Source organism: Hakea prostrata, chromosome 9 (assembly GCF_041222555.1).
Source record: "Hakea prostrata isolate BN-2017 chromosome 9, UWA_Hpros_2, whole genome shotgun sequence".
Taxonomy (NCBI): domain Eukaryota; kingdom Viridiplantae; phylum Streptophyta; class Magnoliopsida; order Proteales; family Proteaceae; genus Hakea; species Hakea prostrata.
The window spans coordinates 2287834-2311970 of NC_142608.1; the positions used below are offsets into that span (position 1 = coordinate 2287834).

The 24137-nt window shown below is 38.6% G+C and overlaps 1 pseudogene across 1 annotated transcript; it reads left to right on the top strand.

Annotated features, from left to right (window-relative positions):
• The first annotated feature begins 310 nt into the window (after positions 1-310).
• On the top strand, positions 311-23679 carry LOC149004003 (putative DUF21 domain-containing protein At3g13070, chloroplastic; annotated as a pseudogene). The gene is made up of 14 exons (XR_016175544.1): positions 311-1448; positions 2451-2548; positions 2658-2751; positions 5794-5871; positions 6046-6149; positions 6714-6795; positions 8945-9084; positions 9169-9247; positions 9346-9412; positions 10150-10241; positions 12671-12737; positions 17979-18095; positions 20852-21031; positions 21791-23679. The product of XR_016175544.1 is annotated as a putative DUF21 domain-containing protein At3g13070, chloroplastic (transcript).
• Positions 23680-24137: the final 458 nt, after the last annotated feature.

Sequence of the window (24137 nt, forward strand, 5' to 3'; positions counted from 1 at the left end):
TGTTAAGGCTACAAGTCAAATTTGGTTGAATTTTGAAATATTATGGTAGAGATTCTCTCCAATTGGTCTATCCGTTATATCATCTTCTCACACTCACGTGAAGATCCTCACATGATGGTTGGTCCTACATTACTCTCAGAGACTCTTTTGAATTATATGTAGGCTTTATATATTATGTGAGTGTAAGAAGATGATCCGAACACGTGCTACCATATCACTAAATATTCACCATCTTTCTTTTTTATAAGAGTCCTCACCATTACTTCAACAAATTGTCACAATGGCTCTAGTAGTGTGCCTGGTGCAGTTGTGCATAATGCATATTAATTGTAGAGCATCCAAACAATTTTAGTCGGGCTCAGGCTCCCGCTGCCGAACGCGGGGCGACAATTATCGTTTACATGCTGGCCAGCCGCCAGTATGAGATACATTCGATTCGAAGAAGCTGGGAGCGATGGTGCTTGCTGTTCATTCATTTTGGGCTACCGAATTCGATTATACTTTTTGATCAAATGAATCTAATGTATTCAAACACCCAATTACTTAAAAGAAAGGAAATTACATCATTTGAAAATTAATTATTCCGACAGTTATTGAACTTTTTTCTTTTGTTAATTTTGATTTTCGTTGGAAAGGTAAGCTCGAATCTGCCATTCGGATAACCACCAACTTCGGTGAAATTTCTGTTATGCTTCTCTGCAGGTTGCGTAAAAAAGTATTGGAATTTTCGGCTCTGTTTGAGAAGACGAGATAACAACTAACATACACTCAACCATTAAATGGCAATTGAGATTTTGAAGGCCGTTCATGTTCTGAATTGAACCCTAAAAGGTTTTAATCTAAGTTTCTCCCCAGTTCGTCTTGGAACGCTATAGAGCCTGGAACCCATGGATTTAGGAGTCGAAACTCTAGTCATCAATCGATCTAGATTATTTTATGCCGGAAAATCATCCTTCTTTGTCTCCCGCAGTCGTCATCTGGAAATCCCAATCAGGAAGCCCCCCGGATATATGTGTTTTCGTGATCGAATTAGCACAAATTGCCACGAACCTTATATTTCGAGAATTTCATGTACGCCGAGATTCCAGGAAGCTAAGTTAACTAATGGGGCGGATAGAGAAAGCAAGAGTGTTGTTTTCAGAGATTCTATCAAGGATCGGAACCTTGATTTGTTAGAGCATTTATTCAAGACTGGATTTGTTTTTGGTGCAATGGTTTGTGGGAGTTTTGTATTTTGTTGCCAAAGAGTTCTTGCGATGGAAGCGATTGTTGATGCGGGGAACAGAGTTTCTGGACAGGGAGGGCTGTTATTAGGAAGCACTTGGTCCAAGGTGTCGAAAATTCTATGCATTTTCAAAGAACAAGGTTTGGTTTTGGCTGTGCTCTTGGGTCTCTCTGCATTTTTTTCATTGGCTGAGACTTCGATTACGACCTTGTGGCCCTGGAAGGTACGTGAATTTAACAGAACCGGGTCTTATTCTTAAAATGTCTTCTTGAAGGTGTTCACAAAACGAAGGATCAATACGTAGAAAATTAAATAACGTCAAATTGATACACATGAATCTTAACATTGGCCTCCGCATTACATATAATTTGAGAGAACAAGGGTCTTAAAAGATTGGTCTTTGCAAGAATCATTTTAGAAGGCATCAGGGGCATGGGGTCCTGGTTTGCAACATGAAGTGGGAGACTGGGAGTTAAAACATACATTTAGGACTTGTGATTTATTTTGTATTTCTCAGGAAAGAACTTGAGAATGTCAACAAGAATGTGGAGTCCAGCTGTATTAGATTTGGCAGAGTTAAACGGGGGTGTTTGGCGTAGTGGTTCTACCAATGTAGTAGTTGTGGTATATGTGTATTGCTGAAGTTGGAAGAAGCTTGAGAAGGACAATACTCAATATCTTTAGGTCCAGGCATGAGGTGCTATCGTTGATTCTTTCCCATTTTGACATCCTGTTGACTGGATGAATTGAGACCAGGATTTGTTTGGGGTAGAGTGTAAATTTTGTTTCGAGAGTAAAGACTTCAAACTTATCTCACATATTATTGAGATTATGGGAAAAGGCCGAGTACTCTAGCAGTTTCCCGTCTGCTAGCATCCCATGTGTCTGCAGTCTCTCTCTTTCTCCCTTGAATGGATGAGGGAGTCATTTTAAATATCGAAAGAGAGAGGTAGAAATAGGAATATAGGATGCTAACATAGCTATCCCTCTTCCTTAGATTATTGCCAAGTGATTAATTTTACTTCACAGAATTGAAGCAAATGTTTTCTATCCACCTTTGCAAAACTCTGTAGTGGTCTGCTGAATTTATTTTCTCTGCTAGATGAGAGACATTGTTGCTTACAGGTGGAAGCAGGCCACGATGCATTTATTTGTTAGATGAAACATTCTATGGAGTTACATGGTGACATTGTTTGTATAAGACCGCTATATTTTTCTTTATCAGGTGCGTGAACTGGCTGAAAAAGAACCTGAGAATGGTGTCTTCAGAATGCTTTGTAGGGATGTAACACGGTTTCTGACAAGTATTCTTATTGGCACCACGTAATTCTTTTTATTTTTAGATTTTCTTATATTTGAAGTTTCTTTTGTTGTTTCATCCCAACCTTGAAAATGCTTTCCTGTGTGTTTATTTTATGATTTATCTACTCAGCGTGGTCAATATTGGAGCCACAGCACTAGTCACAAAGGCAGCAACAAAAATGTTTGGTGAAGCTGGAGTTAGTGCTGCAACTGGAGTTATGACTGTAAGTCATGAGTTCTTCCATCAATTAAATCTCACACTTCCAACAGGTTCAAGTTCCCAGAATGTTGAACATGCTTTCGTTGCTTGAACATGAGCATGATTTATATTCTAGTTCAAAGATCTTTTTGAACATATATGCCTTGTCCTCCCAAGGATCTTATTCCACCCCAGTGGTCATGGACTTGATTGAACTTGTATGCTTGCGCAGTTTGCATTTTTACTACATCTTGTGAAACAATTTGATTAGGAATTTAGTACTTTAACTCCTGTCTTTTTTTTGGATGAATAAATAATAATATAAACAAATAACGAACTATAAGAACGATCCAAGTGGGAAGGATCAAGGAGAAGGGATGAATTGGGAGTTGAGACCCTAGGAGACAACAATGAGCCTGTTCCTTGGGGAATCAACAACCGGGGGGTGGGGAATACAAATGAGCCTAGCTGAAACATCAAAATAAATCGCATTCCAAATTGAATCACGTGAGCGGGATTTAGAAGTCCAACGCCTTAGATTCCGCTCCCACCAGAGATGATGGATCATAGCACCGTAGACAAGCTTACCAACCCGGTCGCAAATTGAGGAGCCTGTGAAGTTACTCAAAACCCAAACCAGTCATTATCAAACCCAAATGAGCGACGGGAGCGGGGCCGAATGAAAGCAAAGGCTATTCTCCAGAGAGAAATGGAGAAAGGGCAGGAGAAAAATAAATGCTCAATGTCCTCGGTTCCGTTCCTAAAGGATACAGTTGGGGTTGGCAGGGATATGGCGGGAGATGAGGAAAGCCTGGGTTGGGAGAACATGGTTTAAGGCTCTCCAAAGGGTGAGGGCGTGACGTGGGATGTGTCCAGGGAACCAGACAAGGGGGGCCAAGGGGGAGAGGGGGAAGGGGATCGAACCAGGTTCCAGGCTGAAGCCGAGGAGAAGGATTTAGAGGTTGATGGGAGCCAAACTAAAGTGTCGTGAGTGGAGGGGATGATGGGAGGGAGAGAATTCCAGACTTGTGTGAGACTAGGGTGGGGGACAGGGGACCAGCAACCATCGGATATGAAGTCCGATAAGAGGGAAGACTTGGGAATGCGGGTGTCATAGACAGTGCGGGAGGGGAAGAGGGTGAGGAGAATACCCATCGGATGCCACAGATCTAGCCAAAATTTAGTGGAGAGGCCTGAGGAGATAAGAGTGGAGATGGCAGGGAGAGCGCGGGGTTGAGGAGAAGGAGTTTCCTCTAGATCTAGGAAGGATTGGAAGGGATAGGGACAGTCCAGAAAGAGTCCGATTTGAGAAGGTAAGAGTAGACCCAATTGACCCAGATGGAAGCTTGTTTAGAAACAATTTTCCAGATGAGACGAATCAAAGCAGCGCAATTGACATCATGGATCCTACGGATTCCTAGGCCCCCCTCATTTTTAGGCCGACAGATGTTGGACCAACTGATGGGGTGGAGGAATCGCTAGGATTCTTGGCCTTTCCAGAGGAAGGCACAGAAGATGGATTCCATTGCCGATGAGATGGACTTGGGAAGGGGGAAAATGCCACACCAGTAGAGGTATGATGATTGGAGGACAGACCGAATGAGCTCAACACGACCGGCGAAGGAGAGAAGCCGACTTTTCCAATAGGAAATCTTGCTCTGGTCCTTTTACATGCAGTGTTGTATCCATATTCAGACATCCTTTTTGTTTGAATTGTAGTATCTTTTTATTGGTCAATCTTAGATAGTAATATATCTTACTCTTTTCTTTCCATTGTCTGGAAGAATGTGGAAACTGAATTTATCACTTCATCATTATGTTTCCCTTTTATGTTGCTCCCTCTTCAGTTATTAAACAAGTGGAAGTATTTTAATCTGAGTAGGACTTCGATGTTGAATGTTGTCTTTTTCAGTGAATGGAGTTGAAATTTCTGTGCTTTTGATTTCTATGGCATTAAGTTTGGGTGTTAATGTTGTGGAGCTATGTTTGAGCTTTACCCATGTAGTTTCAACTTTGAAGGCATTTCCTAGAATCGAAAAGAACCCTTAATACCCTAGGTGACTGGTGGGGCTGCCAACTTTGACTAGAGGGGAAACAGAGACTATCTTAAGAGCTTCCATAGTTCTTCTGTGTTAGGTGTGGGATATCTGTACAAAACCCAACTTGGTAGGATAGAACTTTTACACACACACAGTGCATTGACTGCGTACTTTGGGTTGTTCCTGACCCAGTCTGGCCTGATGTTAGGCTGGGTTTGGGTTGGGAAATCCCAGCCTAGCCTAAGGCAGGCTCTGGGTTTTCAGAAACCGAGTCCAGCTAGCCTGCGTTGACCATTAATGACTGATTGCTCAGTGTCAAGGAACCAGAGCAGACCTAGGGTAAAAATGAAAAGAAAGAAGAAAAATGGGCAAGAGGATGAAGAAGAAAAAGTGTAAGGGGAAAATAGGAGGAAGAAGGAGAAGAAAACAAACCTGGATATGTTGTTATAAACCAGAACTGAATATGTTGCTCACCTTGGGTACCTTCGAATTGCCTAGGCATCAAGGCAGATGTCCGTTGCCTTGGCATCCTGTGGGCCTGTGGCATCATGACTACTATATTTACCCCTCTTTACCTTTCAGGATCTCTGTTAATACTGATTTTTGCACCTCCAATCAGTGGCCATGATTTGAAACCTTTATTTTGGGGTTACTTTTTAGAAACTGAGAAGGTAAATAAAAACTAAAAGTTGCATGCTAAAAAGCATTTCAATTCTTTAAAACGTCTTTTCCTCCTCTTGGGGCCATTCCACTGCTATGGATGAGAATAGGAAGCGAAGAGGTTTCCATGCAAAATCTTGTTCATCAAACTGCATCTGAAAAAGGTTCCTTTTGACTTGAACTTCATTTTTTTACTGGAAGGTGGCTAAAAAATATTCTTGATAGTATTATTTTTCACTTGATAGTGCTGATATTTTCTTATTCTTCTTGTAGTTTTTTTATTCTGAAAAAATCTTCGGCACCAAATAAGGTCATAGTTTAATCATTGACAGAATCAACTAAACTTAAAACTTCCTGAATGATACCAGGTTTGCATTTTGCTCCTTACAGAAATCACTCCAAAAAGTATTGCTGTTCACCATGCCACAGAGGTTGCTAGATTTGTGGTGAGGATCAAGATTGCCCATTTCTCTTGAAACTGAAATAAAGTAGTATTGCATTTAATGGCAATCAGTGTGCTCTGTCCAGTTTAAAACTTGTGTTTTTTTTTCCTCCTTTTCTTTCTGACATCAGACTTTCTATGTGAGGTATTTGACAAGCGTTGTCTGCAATTCCTCTAGGTCAGACCAGTGGCATGGCTTTCCTTGATATTGTATCCTGTGGGAAGAGTTGTCACTTTTCTATCAATGGGAATGCTTAAAATGCTTGGGTTGAAAGGGATAAGGTGTGTTATGTGCTTTTCCTTCTGTATGTTATCATGATTGTTCTTGAGGTTTTTTTAAGTGTTGATACACACTTTTAAATCTAGGGTTATATCAGTTATGATGAACAAATTTTTCAGTAAAGAAGTCCAAAGAACCATTCATATCATAAGATCACTTCCTGTCATCCTGATGGCCTTAGAAATGAAAAGATTGTGGGATGTCTACATAACAGCACTTGAATCTTGGAATCTTTAAAACACGATTAAACTCCAGGTCTTTGCATATAACAGAGACCTGTCTGCCTGGCCCTCTTTGTGTTCTGTGCCCCATCAGAAAGATTCCACATGGTGTCTAGCTTTGTTAGAATGGAGAGGAGATAATGTTGTATCCTAGACTGTCCATAGAACTGCATTGTGCTTTAATTTAAGGCATGTATGGCTTGTACCCCATGAGTATTCCCAGTTTGAAAATGGTAGTCGGTGATAATTCTTTGCAGTCATTCGTAGGCCTTCTCATGTTGAGGGTTTATTGTGACTCATTTTCCTTGTGCTATTTTCTTACACAATTGGCTTCTGTTAATGTAGTGAACCATATGTTACCGAAGATGAGTTGAAGTTGATTGTGCGAGGGGCAGAATTGAGTGGAGCAATAGAGGAGGAAGAACAGGTATCTAGTTTGTGCCTATTTATTGTTAAATTTAATAGCATCATGGTTTTTAGTGTCTTCTGGTTGGAAGTGCCTCTGTATGATGTACGTGATGCTTACAAGCAACATGTTGTGGGTATCTGTATACTTTTTTAAACTGTACAGAAATTTTGAATCAAACAAAAGTTGAAAGGAAAATGGTGTTTCATGCTTTCATATTATTGCAAATTGGGATGATTGTAATAATGGGTTCACAACATGGGGGAACTGATGGAAAGTTTCCAGTTCAGGTAGGGCTTCTTACAGTTTGAAGTTCTTAACTAATTCTTTGCATCTGGCTACCTAAACAAGTTTAATTTGAGAGTCTAGGGTCCCATATGTGGATAGAAGGTTGGCCTTCTGGTAAGGCAACTATTTGTCAAAAGTTGGCAGGTTGATGCCGGAAGTCTTGTGAGGCCAGCATCCCAACCATGTCACATAATTATTCAACCTGTGTATGTTAAATTTCTTATTTTTTTTGGGGTGGGGGGTTATTTTGGATGATTTGATATCTGTATGGTGATTATTCTCATGAACACTCCTTATGAAGTGACTGTAGAGGTGTATAACAGTTGGGACTTAGGAGAATAGCCTCTGGAAACAGATTATTATTGCGAAGTACCATATGATGGTATTTGGGTAATAGGGTCTTCTACCTTTGGTATTTGGGGTTCAAATGGGTGGAGCCAGGATTTAACATTGGAAGGGGCCAAATGATGATTACAAAATTTCAACCATTAATATTTTGAAGAAAAAAAAAATAGTAGGTACTAATTTAAAATCTATATTAGTTTATTATGAAAAGAAGAACAAGTGAAAAGCCACAAATCACAGTGACCTTTCTACCCATTATCTTTATTGTTAAAAATTTTCTCCGATGAGGGGGGGGGGGCAAGTGCTGGTATTTCAGAAATTAAAAGAGGGCCAGAAGGGTCTCTTTAAAAAATTTCAAAAAATTAAGGAGAAAGAGAAATTTTCAAAACATTGGAGGGTGCCATGGGCCCCCCAGCCCCAAGGGAGCTCCACCCCTGGGTTCAGAAGAGCAACAAGCTGCTGGATGCAAGGGTTAATACTCTTGGTTTTTGACCCCATGTAAAATTGAGTTGTTTAGACGAAATGGCCAATACCCCCACTGAAATTTTCTGACACTTACAGGAATACTCGTATAAGTGTGCATTGTACATGGATGAATTATAAGATTGGGGGAAAGGGGAAAGGAGAGGAAATTAAAAAACAACATTTCTAGTTCAACTTTGGACCCCATTTGCTGTTGTGTAGCTTATCCTACTGTGTTTTTCCTTTTCCTTGTGTAACCCACTTTACTATAACTTAGTCACACTGCATGGAATTCTTGAAATGGATACTCTGATGTTGATTACCAACCCTTGATCCAGCAGTTATATAGATTTGGTGAAAATCAGGGTTTCCAGATCTTATGGGTGAAATGGATGAAAAACTTGAATTTGGCTTTCACATTAGAGATTTGTATTATTTCCCAATTCATGTATCCTTTTGTTTCAGTTTATGTCAAAACTGAAACTTTTTTACTCAAATTGCATACCACAGTGGATATTTACATGGAAAATATATGAAGTAGGGTTGATTTGGGAAATACATCATGGAAGAACCTTTATATAATCATAGACAATTTAGCCAGTCGATAAATAAACAAAACCAACATGAAAAAACAAAGAAAGACATCTTTCCTCCCCACCTTTCAGTGAAGTTCCTGCTAGGGGAGACCCAAAGCCAGTTTTCTATTCACTACTCATGTTACGACATAAAGAAACAGCAGAAAGGCAAAGATAAATCTGAAATAACAATATACATTCACTAGATTCCCTATAAATGGAAAAATCTGGCTAGCTTCTGAAAATTCCTTGAGATGTTGGATACATCCATCAAGTCCTCTTGATTAAAGCTCATGGTATGAGAATGGTGCACCAAAATTCAGAAAAGACTCCTGCACTTTTGTTGGACATCAAGTATGAGCATTTGATGGTGTTCGAACCTTTGGTGTATCCTTTTTCTCCCATCCAATATGGCTGTCAAAATTATTTATTTACTCAATGTTCTTTTGCTGTGCCTTTCGTGTTTTTTTTTTCCTGATGTTTTAATGATTCTCTAACAGGATATGATTGAAAATGTGTTAGAGATAAAAGACACCCATGTCAAGGAAGTGATGACACCTCTTGTTGATGTCGTTGCAATTGATGCTAGTGCAACACTTGTCAAATTCCGTAATTTATGGGTGACTCATCAATACTCAAGGTACTTTGGAGCTTTATATAGTGTGCCTAATTGTTAGGAATTCATGCTTATATAAATGCTAATTATTTTTTGAGCATCTTCTAGGGTGCCTGTTTTTGAGCAGCGTGTTGACAATATAGTTGGTATTGCATATGCAATGGATCTGCTGGATTATGTTCAAAAGGTCAGCCAATTTTCACACACAGAACCATGTGAACTATTTAGCAACTTTTAAGAGGCACTCTCATTGCATGTGGAATTGTTATATGTTTTGGTCTAAAGGGTGAGCAACTTGAAAGTTCTTTTGTGGGAGGAGATATTGCACACAAGCCTGCATATTTTGTGCCAGGTAACCATTACTGCTTGTGTCAATTTTGTAGTTTTGCCTTGTAACAATGACATTATTGTTTATTAATTTACATGATTATAGTACTCACTAACAGCTTGAGCTTTTGGATACTTGGTTGTAACGTATTAACAGCCAGGAGGTAGAATGTTCAATTCCTTGGTAAGTGTAAGGGGTTTGCTTTATGTGTTATTGTGGCCCATGGTGCCATGCGACAGTGTCACCAGCTTCACCATGTGTGTTCTTCTTTTTCTTTTTCCTTTTTTTTTGGGGGGGGGGGGTGGGGGTGGAGAGGAGGGTGGAGGCTGCTTGTGTGGAGGTTTCTTGTTGTATATTGGTAAACATTTTCATAGCCCTTCCTCAGCTTTTGGTACAAGCAGTTGTGTTAACTCTGAATACATTTTTCTGCTGGTGCTTTTACTTTTTAGGTTGGTATTGCCAATTATACTAGTCTAGTCCTGTCCTTGGATGAATTTCTCGCTTTATCGTGGAGTATTTGAAGTATTTATAGTACTACTTTTGTGCTATCAGACAACCCATCAAAAGCCAAAACAAACATATAAGGGCAGTTCATTCTCTGCAAACAGTTACAAAAGACTCAAATAAATAGAAGCCACTTAGAAGTACATCTGGACTACTAAATAGTTTGTGTGGATTCAGCTGTCGTTTCAGAACTGTATTACGTCTTGGTGTCTCATTTTGTGCTTCTATTAAGGAATTTTTGTTTGGTTCTATTTCAGATTCAATGTCAGTATGGAATCTTCTTAGAGAGTTTCGCATCAGGAAGGTCCACATGGCTGTTGTTCTTAATGAGTATGGTGGAACTGTGGGAGTATGTTCATTTATTGCTGTTTGCTTGAACGTCAATGCTTTATCTTTTGAAGCTGTCAATACTGCTGGCTTTTTATTCCACATAGATATTCGATGTATTTTGCATTATGACTATTAATTGCAGTATTAGTGAAGCAGTAGTAAAAATATTGCACGCACTGATGCTAATCATGGATAGCCAGGAAATTGATAAACAGAACACTTAGGTTGCCAGAGTATGAAGGCTGCCTGAGGTGTTACCTGGACCTCCATTTCACCCAATGGCATAGCATCATGGTTAGATATGATGATATGGCATGAGATATTTGTTACATCCAAGACCAGATTTGATGTGACTCTGTTTCAGATTTTAATCTTGGAATGATTTCATTAAATAGTCAACGGATAGATTTGTGGTCACTAAGCTGGATTTTTTTTTTTTTGGGTTGTTGCATCAATCTAAAATATTTCAAGCTACTATTACAGTGAAACAATCTGGTTTTATGCTAGGAAGATCTACAATGGGAGCTATTCACCTTATTAGGAAACTTATGAAAATGTATAAAGAGTACAAGAAAGATCTTTATATGGTCCTTATTGACTTAGAAAAAGCTGATGATAGAGTTCCTAGAGCGTTAATTTGGAAAGTACTGGAGAAAAGAAATATTGCAAGTAAATATGTGCCTATATGGACATGGTTAAAGATATGTATGATGGTTTAGTAACAAGTATAAGAATGATGGGAGGAACAAGGTGGTAGGTTCCCAATTACAGTTGGGCTACATCAAAGAATCAATTTTAATCCATATCTATTTGCACTTACAATTCATGATTTAACCAAAGACTTTCAAAATGATGTTTGTTGGTGTATACTTTTTGCTGATGATGTTGTTTTATAGATGAAACACAAGTAGGATTGGTACCAAGATAGAATCATGGAGAGTAGCTTTGGAATCACAAGGCTTTAAACTAAGTAGAATGAAGACAGAGTATATAGTGTGTAACCTACTAAATCTTCATTCCATTGGGTTGTGATTGGATAGGAGATGAGGTAGTGAAACTTGAAGAGGAGATTTAATAGAGCGATTATTTAAGGTACCTTGGCTCAATCATAAAAAAAGAAGGTGATATAGAGGATGATGTTTTCCAAAGAGTTAAAATAGAGTGGATGAATCACAGAGATGCATCCAGGGTCTTGTGTGATCGATGTATTCCTTTCAAGATTAAAGAAAAATTCTATAGGACTGTCGTTGACCAGCTATGATGTATTCTGCAAAGTGTTGGACTATTAAGAAGCATTATATAGATGAACAATGCAACAAAAATGAGGATGCTAAGATAGATGAGTGGCAAACTAGCAAAGATAAAGTAAGGAATGATCATATTAGAGCCAGTCTAGTGTAGCTTCGATAAGTGATAAGCTATGACAAAGTCGATTGAGGTGACATGGCCATGTTCAACAGATACCTTTAAATGCCCCTGTTACAGAGAATTTAATATAGATTAAAAAAAGGATATGCATGTCTTAGGCCTTGTATCTAGTATGGCCTCAAATTAAGTTGGATCCATGTAGCCGACCCCATTTAGTTGAGATAAGGCTTGTTGTTGTAATCTGAAATATTTCAAGAATAGGAAAGCCATTTGGTAATTCAGTTTTGAGCATTGACTTTTTATATTTCTTTGAGATTTTTTTTTTTTTTTTGGGGGGGGGGGGGGGGGAGGTGTTAGTGAGGGCAATAGGCAGGGTCAGGAAGGGGGTGGTGGTGATCTAATGATTAAGAGAAGAAGGGTGATTTTTTACTTCAACATGAAATTACAACACTGCCCATCAATTAATCATGTGATCATTAAATTGCTGGAATTAAATCAGTTTCGTTTTCAAAATTGAAACAGCTCCTCAGCAATTTCAGAATTTCTATTTCACTAAAATAAGATGCAAAAATCAGACCAAACAATTTCCAGAATAGAGATTACCACATGAAACTGAAATAAAAACCATGCCAAATCAAGCATAATTGTGGAGCATGGACAGCTTCTTTTCCTTTCTATTTTTATTTCTCCTCGATAAGATTTGTATGTACCCTTCACTTGAAATTCTCACAAGTTAAGACAGACAGACAGGTCTGACTTGTTCCTTGTTCTTGTTTTTGAACCAAAATCCAAAGCTTCACCTGTTCTTTAGTTCATACTAGGTTATTATAGACAGGTAGCTCCACATTGTGTCCTGAATTCACAGATTTTGTCAGTGTAGATTTCTACTTCCCAAAATCTTGGCCCTACATTACAGTTGCTTGTTATTTTTCTTGGGGATTACTCCATTAGATAGTGATGTTCATTTGAAAAATCTCTTTTGCATCTTTATATTGTGTATTATCTCCATTTATTTTCAGGGAATGCCACATTTTATCTGCTGAATCTTTATGCATTTCTTCTCTTTTGTGGATGAAGCAGATTGTTACTCTGGAAGATATTGTTGAAGGAAATTGTTGGTGAAATCTTTGATGAGAATGATTCAAAGGTGAGACCTGAAATACGGCATTGGTCTGCATTTGCAGCAGTGTCTAGTGACTTAGTTAACCTTTAATTTAATTGATTGTCCTTTTGGTGGGATCCTTACTAAACCTCCAAGATGTTTGTGCTTTATCATTTGCAATCCTTTTTTACAACAACACACACTCTAATTTTCCTAGTGACTTGGTGACAGTATAAGACTCTCTATCACATTTGACTATGATATCATCTTATGTAGGACAAGGAAATAGCATAACTAGATGGAAATTGTGGTCATGCATATGATAAACTAAAATCTAGAATGGGAATTCTAAACAATGAAATCATAAAAAATCATCAATGTAGAATATAATGGTAAACTATTCTAATTTGCTGGATGAACAAAATTTATTAGGCAATCCATAAATAACGGGCAATTGAGTTGTTTGTAGTCAAACTAATTCTGTAACTTGAACATGATGTATCCTGTTAAAAATGATAGTTCAGACTCGAAGAAAGGGGCCCGGGTGGAGAAGATTAGAAAATTGCTCTGGATATGTTCTGAACAAGGAGCGTAGAAGAAAAATGTAAATGAAAGGAGTCATCATGAACTGGAGTTCTTTTCCCAAAGACTGGCCAGGAGTACTAGTAGAGGATCAGGAAAGATACAATTGGCCAAGTGAATCAGGAGTGCTAATAGATGATGTTTGTAAGAATTAAACTCCTAGTACTAGTAGGAGACAGGATTTTAGGGGTCAGATTAGAACTAGGGTTTGAGCAACTAAAAAATCCTGACATATTTGCAACAATGAATGAGAAAATAAGCCTAATAGGAGGTTAATTGTAGAAGGTTCTGTTACAGCTTTGAAGACGACATGAAAATTATTCGTGAAAATGACATAATTGGTCAAGTTTTGTTAGGATTCTGGCTAGAATTCCCAGGAAATTGATAGGAATTGGAAGTGAAGGGTTGTGTGGCTTAATGATATCCTGATGAAGTGTTAGAGAAATTCCTTGAAGCAATGGTGAATGTCAATGCTATTGCAACCATCAGGTATTATGTATTTGTGGGGCCCACTCTAGTTTATGTGATGAGGGTCCACTCCTTGGCCGAAACCCTAGAATGGGTCCCAAGGCCACTGCAAGGTGGTGCACCTAGGGCTGGCCGAACCCCAAAAGGGGGGTATTTTGGTCAATTTTAGCCCTAATTAGTTGCTGGAATTTAATTTCAGAATCTTTAGTTTTAATTTTCAGAGTCTAGTTCTGTTTAAAAGTCGCAGTTTGGGTTGGTAGTTGAGTCTTGTGTCCTAAGGAGTCTTTCTTTAAAGTAGGATTCTTATAGATAATTAGATCTTTTATTTCAAAAAAGAGTTATTTTAATTTATATGGTTGTTATTTAGTTGTAAAAATGTATCCTGACTTATGAAGGAAACCCCATGTAAGGGTAATCTAGTCTTTTCGGTTCATTTTTTGGGTTGAGCTAGTTCCTTTTGAACTGGCTTGGTTCACATGTGTTGTATATATCTCAAAGCTGGTTTGGGTCAATAGGTTAGATCTGAATTCATATCACACGAAATCGAAAGGGGGTTTTGGGGTTTCGCCTTGAGAGGTTCTTTGTTCTTTGTTCCTGGTTTTGCGATCTTGATCAGAGGAAGAGGAAGGGTTCATGATGGCGTCTTTGGCATAAAGGAGAGCATATGACGGCAGTGAGGCTTGTATTTGGTTTATATGATTCTCCTCTTGTTCTTCAATTTCGTTCTCTGCAATTGGTGATTGTTCGGCAACAATGATGAGCACTCAACGGCCGTAGAGGAGCAATCGGTTCTTATTTGATTACTCTTATAATTTGATTTCCTCTCTGTTATCTATAAGTATTTCATACAAATCCCATAGTAGATTGGACTCATATAAGAGGAAGAGGAAGGGTTCGTGATGGCGTCTCCGGCATAAAGGAGAGCATACGACGGCAGTGAGGCTTGTATTTGGTTTATATGATTCTCCTCTTGTTCTTCGGTTTCGTTCCTGTTCTTGGAGAGATGGTTCGCCACTGCAAGTCTACAACTGGTGATTGTCCGACGACAATGATGAGCACTCAACGGCCGTAAGAGGAGCAATCGGTTCTTATTTGTTTACTCTTATAATTTGATTTCCTCTCTATTATCTGTAAGTATTTCATATAAATCCCATAGTAGATTGGACTCATACCTGAGTCCCGGAGACGTAGGTCCTCGGACCGAACTCCGTAATGAAACATCTGTCTCCTATCTTGTTTGCTTTGGTATTATCTCGGTAGAATCAATCACCCTGCAATCACACCCCAGTTAAGTTGTTTTCTAAGTCTTAGTTGAGTCCAAGTAGAGTCTCCCAATTAGAGTTAGATTCTTTCCTTTTGATGTAAGCTATAAACCAGAATATCTAGTTTGTAACTTTAGTCATGATCGGGCAGATGATGAGGTGGTGATACTTGACGATAAAGAGATTCCTCAGAGTGATTGTTTTAGGTACCTAGGTTCAATCATAAGTAAAAGAGGTGATTTAGAGGATGATGTTTCCCAAAGAATTAAAATAGGGTGGATGAAGTGGAGAGGTGCGTCCGGGGTCTTATGTGATCGGCGTATTCCATTAAAGCTTAAAGGAAAATTTTATAGGACCATTGTTAGACCAGCTATGATGTACGGTGCAGAGTGTTGGGCTGTTAAAAAGAATCATATAGATAAACTCAGTGTAGCAGAAATGAGGATGCTAAGATGGATGAGTGGCAAAACTAGGATGGATAAGATAAGAAACGATCATATTAGAGTTGGTCTGGGAGTTGCTCCTATAAGTGATAAGCTTAGAGAAAGTCGTTTGAGGTGGCACGGCCACGTTCAACGGAGACCTATAAATGCTCTTGTTCGGAGAAGTGATATAATCCATATTGAAGGAACTAGAAGAGCTAGGGGTAGACCTAAGATAACCTTAGGAGAAGTGGTGAGAAAGGATATGTATAGCTTAGGCCTTGTATTTAGCATGGCCTCGAACAGAACTGATTGGAGGGCAATAATCCATGTAGCCGACCCCTTTTAGTTGGGACAAGGCTTGTTGTTGTTGTTGTTGTTGTAAGCTATAAATAAGCCAACCTATCATTGTGAACATTAGTCTACATTGAATAAATATTGAAGAAAACTTGTGGGAAATGGGTCGTGGTTCTCTTAGGAGGGACCACGACAGATTTTTAAGTCTTGATTCAATTTGCAGCAACCAAACTTCAGGAACCAGCAGCATACCAAGTAAGTACCAGCCACCTCCAGCCCCCATCACAGCCCTTCCCTTCCCTTTCCCTTTCTCCCTTTTGTGCACCTACGAAACCCCCCCCCTGCATTGCAGCCCCTACAGAAAAGAAAAAAGAAAGAAAGAAAAAGAAAACAAAAAGAAAAGAACAAGAAAAAGAAAGAAAAGAAAAGAAAGAGAAGAAGAATTGAAAGATTTGCCCAAGATCCATCCGAGAAATACAAGAAACCTCCCAACTTTGATCCAATCCTTTTCCCTCATCCCTGAAACCTTCCCTAACCACTCTCAACTAATTTTATTAAATCCTTTTCTTCCCAAGATCAATACCCACTATTCTCTTTCAACCCTTGGGTGATTCTGGATATCCCAAATCCATCCCATAGGAATTTGATAAAACCCTAATCATCTCAATACCAACTCATATCAATCATAACTTGTCTCTAGGATCCTCCCATGAATTTTTTAGGCACCATTTGTGTGTAGAAGTGGGGTGGAAAAATAAACATGTGGGACCCATATGTAGTGGGGTGGGGGAATAGGAAAGAAAAGGAAAGGACTTTGTGAAAAACTTTCAAATGTGGGTCCACTTTTGTTATTTCCCTCACTTTTCCATAGAGTCCCACTAAATACGTGGGACTTTGAAAAGGGATGGGGTGCGAAAAGTAGCATGCCATATCAGCAGACAAGCTTCCTTAAATTAAGGAAGCTTGTTTGCCAACTTATCCACCCTATTGAACCAAACAAGCCATACTTTGGGATTCTATGGAAAAGTTGACTTTTCCCCACCCCACTTCAGATTCAGCAAACAAATGATGCATTAGAGATCCACAAACATCCAAACCACCCCATAAGTTATCCAAGAAATTTTAAACCATCTCAAAGTAAACCCAAACCTTCCCATAGGATTGTTGAATTATTTGCTGGAAGATTTTGGGCAAACCCTCAATTTTAGGGAATCCATCCCAGGAACCCTAACCCTAAGATCAGGCTCACATCAGTATGACAGTAGATTGGGTCAGCCTATGTGATAGGTTAAAAGACTTAGATTTAATGCCTTCCATTATGTCTGGAACATTTGGCACATTGGTCAAGTAGCTAACTTTCCTTGTTAAGATTGTGAAAGTTAAAGATAAAGATTCATCCTTTGATTCCTTTCTCTCCTTAAATATGCAAACCCAACTCTGCAGCTTACATATCCCATTTGCATAGGAAGTTCATTTAACTGATAATAACTCCTACGGATACCAATAACTGAGTAATGGATGATAACATTCCTTCACTTTCTCCCCTTGATGTCTATTTTGTGTTTGCAGCAACCTCTGCATTTGATAGTTGGCAGCACTAGTATTAGTAGTAATAACTATATTTTACATGTATGAAGAACTTTAGATTAGTTAACAATTTCAGGCTTTAATTTTACAGCTAACTCTCCCAGTCCCTGCAAAACGCAGGAGCCTTGTGCACTGGGTACCTTTTCAGGTAGGCCCCCAAGAGATCTGAACTCATCCGTTTTTATAATCAACTATATTAGAGATCAACTTATAATTTATGTTGTAAACTAGGATTGCCTGAATACATCTGCATTTTTCTTAAGTTTTAGGCATATTAGTGGTTTCAATTCTTTATTTTTACTCGGTGCTTTTGTAATTTCAGATCATTTAAAACCTTAAGAGTACAAAACGAGACCAGAGGATTTACCAGTGAAAACTTCCTTACAAAATTAGCTGGTAAACTGTGTTACGCGAAGGGAAAACACTATAGTTCGGCTATTTGTTAAGTGGTTGCACCTGGTGCAAATTTAATGTGAAGTTTCCTTTTGGTTGGTTAGAAGTTATAAGGCTTCAAATCTGTACCTCTTTCCATGGTTAATTCACCATAGACAACTTAGTAAGCTTCCCTTTACCACAAATCCTGAACCATCTGATTCTACATCATATTTTCTTTACTGTTGCAGTTGTGTGACACTTTACCTTTTCTTACATGGCTTTCCATATGACAGGAGGAGATCCAGAAAAAGACAGGTTATGTTGTTATGCAAAGAGAAGGAATCTTTGATGTTGATGCAAATATATCAATCGACCAATTCTCTGAGGATCTAAATGTTAAAATTCCAGAGGTTGGTTAAAATGTTTGGTTGCTGAATGCTGATTTCTATATTCTCTTCATTTGAGGTTTCTTTTTTCTTGCATGTTCAATGTGATTATCCTTTTACCTCTATTCAACTGTTGTTAGTTTTGTGAGGTTGTCAACTGAAGTTATATGGCTTCGGGTTAATATGTTTTCTGTCTGATAAGTAAGATCTTATCTATGAGGTAGAATCATTCCAATGAATACACTGATGCCAAAGAAACTAAAGCTGTGTGGGAGGGAAGTGATTGCTGAGAAACAACTTTTTTGTGTTACTTATCCAAAATGTCAAGGGTGAATATGAAACTAGTTAATGTCATTATGAACAAGTATACTTTAATCATGCTCTATAGCCATGCTTCAGCTCATGCTGTGGTTCCAACTTTAGAAATGCACTTGCTTAGAGTTTTTGTAATGCCAAGTGGATGTTTGGTATTTATCATCAACTTCCCTGCCTTTTATTCTGTCTACTCTTCGATATGAGTTCTATGGAACAAAAATTTGTTTCTCCATAATTCTCAAAATTTATTGTCCATTAAATTTTCCTTTCATTGATGAATGGGGTTTGGAAATAATTGTTCTTAATGTCAGCTAGTATTTGTGCTGTAATCAGCTCCTGCTCTTTCAGAAATTTCAGATTCTAATAAGCAAAGATCTAAAGAGTAATGGTTGTTGAGTTGAGTACTGCTAATTTCTTCAGAGCCAAGGAGATTAGAATTTCACTTTAGTAATTGCTTGCTCTCCCTTCTCAATTTATTTAATTGTAGGACCTTTTTAAGATAAGGAAATTTTATTTCTATCTATAATTAAGGACTTCTTATGATTTCTTTTTGTGTATGTAGATAATAATGCTTAAGAAATCAAGTCAAATATGCAGGTGTAAATTAATTTTAAATATTCATCCTCTACAGAAGCTGTCTTTAGAGTATATAAAGCCAGATCCAGATTTATTTAAGCAGTTGGGGCTTGGAACTGGGCACAGTGAATTAGGTTGTTGGGGTTTTTTGTCACTTTATGATCTTAAGCTGAGGTTTGTATCAAGTCCTCTTTTGTCATTCACCAAATTCGAGAACAGGTATTTGACTAGAAGGGAGATAGAAGCTATCTTCATGAATTTCATACCTCTCCTTTTGTTTCCAAATAATTAATTTTATTTTAGAACTTCTCTTTTCTGTTTGTACATGATGGAGTGCATTTTGCAAGGTCAGGTGAGGAAAAGAATCCAGCCATATGATGGTGGGTGGGGTTTCCATGAGTGACAATTGTATCATTGACCAATATGCGACTGTTTTTCTTGAGTAAGTGGAAAACGGGAAACAATGTCCATACAAGTGAATGCTCTCAATTTTTTGTATTGTACTTCAGTAAACAATTTCTAGGTCTTTCCTTGTCTTTCTCTCTCTCTCTCTCTCTCTTGGGGTTGGGGGGGGGGGCGTGATTGTGCATGACTTTCTTTTGCTTTTTTGTTTTAAGACAATCCCATTAAATAATTTCCCTTGAATCAACAATTGACTACAGAATCTTTCTCAGACAGACATTATCAGGTGGGTCACAGCTTTAACTGGTGCATTTGACATCTAGCTCACAATTCTAAAGTGCTGTTAGAAATTTAAGGAGTTTCTTTCTTCCTATGATTGTAGTCTCAATATCCATTAATCAAAATGGGAATCCAAGCTGATGCGGAAACAGCCAGACGATATGATTGTAATCCGTAATCCTGGTTAAGTATATTTAACCTTTGTGTCCCTTCAAATTTTGTTTTCTTCTAGAGTCTGTGTGGATCATAAACTACCTTGTCATGTACTGACCTTCATCTCGATTCTTAATCTAATGGAGACCATGATTGCTAAGGGCCTGTTTGGTTACATGAATCCAAAGATTTCAAATCTCTAGATTCATGAATGCAAGATTAATACCTGTTTGGTTGTGAAAATCTCTAGATTCATGAAATCTAGAGATTCATCTTTTTACACTAAAAACGTGAATCTATAGATTTATGGGTATGGGGTGAAATCCTGAGATTTCATCCCTACCATAAAAATGCTAAACATTTGCGCATTCACAAAAATCACTGATGAATCCACAGATTTCATTCCACATATTATGTTAACCAAGCAGTTAATTTTATAAATTATGACTCCATAGATTTGAAATTTATAGATTTGAAATCTCGAGTTGGAAATCTCCTTTTGAGGAAGTTCTTTCCATAGTTTAGGTGGTTGTTGATTGGGCAGTCCCTTGATCCTGAAAGAATTGGGAGGCAGATGTAGCTTCTGCTCTAGAGCTTACATGGGTATTCGAATGCACCGTTATGTTTCCTTCGTACTGGCAGGGAAGTGAGCAGGAACAGCTATGACCTTGACTAGCAAAAAATGCTAGCCTTTGGTGTAATACCTTTGTCAGGAATAGGAGGCTGGCTTTCACAGGGTTGAGAAGAGGCACTCCTACTACATTTCTAACTAATTCAGCAATGGTGAGCTGCAGGGGATGTTGGCTGGTGAGAAGGATCACATAGTCGAGAAAGTCAAGAAATGGTTGTCCATACAAATCAATGGCTTATTTGTTATTATTATTATTGTTATTGGATGAATTTACCTGTGATTATTTTGTATTGTAAAAAGTATAACTGTTCTGCTAGTGCCCATCGCTCTCTTCCACCCCCCCCCCCCCAAAAAAAAAAAAAGAAAAAAGTATGCACTTGTACAGTGGATGGATTCTGACACACATCATATCTTCTGCAATCAGGGCCATCAGTATGAGACTGTTTCAGGTTTTATCTGTGAGGCATTTGGATATATTCCAAGGACAGGTGAAAGCATAAAAGTGGTACTTGAAAATGCAATGCGCAAGGAGAATGGTGAATTTAATGAAGCAGAATCTGGGCACCATGATCAGAAGGAAAAATCTCAAATTTTTAAACTTGAGGTATGACATGCAATTATATTGTAGATGTAGTTTGATAATTTTAGTACATATTGTTATTTTGTCATGACAATTCTTCAATTTTACTTAGCATCATGGTGAGGGAATCACTCAAAGATTTTATTTGGCCACTAGTCACCTCATTTGGCTAGATGACCGGCATTATATGTGGTTCTTTTTATTACTTCTGTTGTATTTTTAAATGGGGCCAGAACATTATGTACTAATGTTGTAAGGGAGTTATTACTGAGAAGTACTTTTTAGGGAGTTATTTCCATCTTTTTCAATATGGGTTTAAAAGGCCTGTATCGGAGAGATAAGATAAACAAGGAAGGATAGAAAGCATAGTGATTCGCAATTCATGGTGTGAAGCAAAGATGATATTATTATTTCTTCATCTGCTCCATCTATCCAACCCTCCTTGCACTCAAACTCAATATCTACAGCAAACAATTCTTGCTTGACCCGCCCCCCCCCAAATCCATTGTTGTTTAGTTCTGTCATGTTCCTCCCAAACCCATTTTTTTTCTCGAGCCCTTTTGAATCATTTCTGTCAAACACAGCAGCCCGTAAATCCAATAAATCAAACTGGCAGCTAGAATAGGATTGGTTGATGCCTTGATATGGATTCCCTAACCTATCCTGTATCACGTGGTCAACTATCCTCAATCTGTATGCTGAGCATTAAGTAGAAACCAACCATTATAGGTATGACTTTCACCAATAGTTTCTTAACAAAATTTAATTTTCTTACGTTTGCAGATATTGGCAGGAAATGCAAGAAAGGTAAGTGCTGTTCGATTTGAACGAATAAACCAGGATAATGCAACAGTAGAGACAAAAGAAGTAACTCGTGTGGTACCCAGAATCATGAAAAGAAAATTGGGGGCCAATGGAGGCTTGAATAAGAGTGACAGCATTGAGATTCCATTTCTAGATGGACAAGATCATGGCCGCCCTGTAACTACAATTGCTGGACATGAAGATGGCTATGAGAATAGAAATTAAGAAGTAGCTACATACTTCCTCATCATCCCTTCCATACAGCAACAAAAATAGATATATGAGAACAAAAAGAAATAAAACAACCCGGGAAACCAGGATGTAAGTTTTGTCTACAGATGAAGAGAAGTATCGACGTCTGTATTGTCGGAACTATTTGATGTATGAATATTGGCTTTATCTCTTGGCCAAATGTACAGCAGAGGAGTCTCAACAGCTTGAAAATTGGCATTATTGACTCTTGAATTGGCTTGGTGGGATAGGGAACCTCGTTGCAGTGGCCCGTGATGAAGTACTACTTCAGAATGGAAGAACAGCCTGGAGGTGTCATGATGCATGGTTGCTGGAGTGATTCTTTCAGACTCCTCAAACCATCTCAGGAGCTCTCTTTCTTCTCTCATCGCCTTCACCTTCTGTAACTTCCTGAACCTTTCTTGCAGGAGAACAATGGATGAACTGATAGCAGTAGTATTGTCACTCTTCCTAACCATTGGAGGAACTAGTGTTGACATTGACTGCTGAGAGTGATTTTTACATAACCATAAAAGCCTGTAGCCCTGTGTGCATACATATATAGGAAAATGAAGACTGTCATCTAGTACATATTTCTTTTCTAAGCCTCACAATGGATCTTGTACAGGCTCAAATATGGTAGAATCAGCAGCTGAGGTGCAAAGTCCAAGAAAATAAGGTCATATGGTTAATCTAAGGAGTGTGGGCCTGGTGGTTATGAGGGGCCAGAAGCACTACTTTAGGCAGGTAAGGTTGACAGGAAAATCCAAAGTAAGATGGAGGTTAGCATATGGACTGGTTTGCTAGAAGAATATAAGGCTTAATCTTGCTTTGTTTGCTCATCTTCCAGAAGCCTCTGCTTGTAAAGATTTTTACTCTCTCTCTCTCTCTATTTTATTACTAGGTGAATAGTACTGGGGAGAAGAGATTTTCAGACAAGACAAAAGTTGGATAGGGAATAATTTTTGGAGTTGATGATGTTCCATTTGAACCCTCAACTGAATGCGCCAACCACTTAGGCCCCCACCTGTTTCACTTTCACTGGCCATGGAAACCATATTCCCACTGGGATTTTGGGGCTCATGAAAAAGGTTTGATGAAGAGACCAACCCAAGCCTTATCTGTTGGCCTTTTGCTTCTAACGTTTCCTGTGTTGTCTTCGAGTTAGTGGAAGGTTATGGCATGATGTGTAGAAAGCAGTGGATGCTGTAGCTCTGCTGTTGTCGCTATTGATGCCCCCTCATATAATCCCACCTTTCCCTGATTTCCCAACATTATTCATTTTTTCATCCATTTTAAGCTCTCGAAGTGGTACGCATGTTTTTCTTTTTCTGGGTAAGGGTGTAAGCATGGTTCCAAATATATTTATTATTAGTACACAAGAGTTCGATTCTTTATCCATTAAGGTGTAGGTACGTGCTTTTCTTGCACTTCTCCATTATATATTATGAGGGTGCTCATCTTTGAGTTCTGAAAAATTAGAGATGGCCTTTAAGTGTATCCTTATGTGGTAAAGAAATGTGAGGGGAATGCTGACTTCTAGTCCTGACTCCACCAATAAGTGATATAGTGACTGGGTTGATCTAAATTTGCATCCGCGTTGGACACTAGTCTCAAATACCTCCGACCTGTTGTAGATTGTTTGATCTTTGTACTGCAAAACCCTAAAGAGTCTAGATCGTCTCTCCTAACGGGAAGCACAAAGTGTTCCCCCGATAGCTGTTGACCCCTAATTACAAGGGGTTGTAGACTACTTCAACGCAACACCAATCGAAACCGGATTGGGATCAACTTGACCTAATCCGAATCTTGATCCTGTGTTTTTTTTTTGGTACAAGGACGCCCTTTATATATAGGGAAATCGGGATGGGGAATCGGAGATATTACATAAAGCCGGCAATGATTGAACCCACGAGGGCCACAACCACTCCACTGAAGAAGTCAAGTTCTTAACCATTCTAGTATTCTACTAACCCTCCATTGGCAGATCTTGTGTTTTTAAACCTCGAGAACCATAGCTTGAAACACTCATATGGAAAAGGGCCGCCTAAAATCTGTGATTGAATGAAGTTGTCAAATGCCTTAACAATGATCT